Source organism: Octopus bimaculoides, chromosome 13, assembly GCF_001194135.2.
Source record: "Octopus bimaculoides isolate UCB-OBI-ISO-001 chromosome 13, ASM119413v2, whole genome shotgun sequence".
In the NCBI taxonomy this organism is placed as follows: domain Eukaryota; kingdom Metazoa; phylum Mollusca; class Cephalopoda; order Octopoda; family Octopodidae; genus Octopus; species Octopus bimaculoides.
The window spans coordinates 46357762-46359305 of NC_068993.1; the positions used below are offsets into that span (position 1 = coordinate 46357762).

The 1544-nt window shown below is 31.7% G+C and overlaps 1 protein-coding gene across 1 annotated transcript in view; it reads left to right on the forward strand.

Annotated features, from left to right (window-relative positions):
* LOC106869702 (uncharacterized) overlaps window positions 1-1544 on the forward strand; it is an 875881-nt gene that overhangs the window by 781628 nt on the left and 92709 nt on the right. The window lies entirely within an intron of this gene.

The window sequence follows — 1544 nt, forward strand, 5'->3', positions numbered from 1 at the left end:
TATATATATATATATATATATATATATATATATATATATGCATTTGTGGGTGTGTTCGTCTGTGTATGTGTATATGCATGTATGTGTATGTATGTATGTATGTATGTATGTGTGTCTGTATGTATGTCTAATCCACAACAGACTACAACAAACATAAAGGAAAAGAATATTTCTTCTACTCAAACAAATGTACTTTCATAAAGAATGATTCTTTGGTATTTGTAGATATATTTTACCCTAGACATTGCCAAGTATTGCGCTAGTACATATCTTTTCTGTAATTGTATCGCTTTGCAATCACATAGTTTCGGTTTCAATCTTACTAGCAGTGGCATGGCCTCTTCTACTATAGTCCCGGTGTGACCATCACCTTGCGTTGAATTTGGTAGATGGAAACTCTGTGGAAGGACGCGATATATATGTGTGTGTATATGTGTGTGAGTGTATATGTGTGTGTGTGTATATGTGTGTGTGTGTATATGTGTGTGTGTGTATATGTGTGTGTGTGTGTGTCGGTGTGTGTATATTTGTGTTTGTATATAGATCTCTCTATGTCTCTCATTTATTCCCCTCTTTCAGTCAAACCCAGGCTTTGAAACGAAATATTACCCCATATAATGAATAAATTTATCTATCCTCAAGCAATTCATATTATTAATCAATCATTCAATGAATAACTAACTAAATAAATAAATAAGTAAATAAATAAATAATATGCCTCTTTGGTATATTTATGCAATTATTTGCAATTTGATATGTTTTAATGAATTACAAATCAAAAACAACACCACGTTCACTTGAAGTGGATTTTTAAAGAGAGATGCGAGTTCTTAGGTCAGCATTCTGTAAACAATACAGTAAAATACAATTATAATTACAAATTATAAATTCAGTTTCCAAATTTTCATACTAAAGTATCCTCTACTCTCTCACCCACACTCACATGCAAACACACACACACACACCTTTCTTAAATGGATGTAACAAAAGGATTAATATAACTAATATCAAAATTATATTTTAAAACTGAACTGAAATACTTCGCGTTTGCAATTTTTCTGTTTATTTACTTATTTTAATTTTAATCAGTGATATCCGATATAGCAAATTTCCTTGGATTCGTTTCTCATTTCTAGATCCAGTCCATTAGTTAAAGATATTGTTAACAGAAATCAATATGTGAAATGCGATTTTATATAACGCTTCTCGTTGGTCTTAACCTTAATTTATAATGAAATTTTATACAGAACGGAAAGAATTCAAAGATTTAATCAACACTGACAACGACTGTAATACCATCGTTGTCATCTTCGTCGTAATGATGATTATCGTCGTAATGGTGATCACCGTCATCATCGTCTTCGTCGTTGTCTTCGTCATCATCATCATCATCAAACTGCGGATAAGAAACTATGGTTTATATGATCAAATTACAGACTTATTCAGTTGATCAAATTACTTTAAATCGATGACCGTATTAATTTTAGATAAGCTTGCACTCTCTCTCTCTCTCTCTCTCTCTCTCTCTCTCTCTCTCTCTCTCT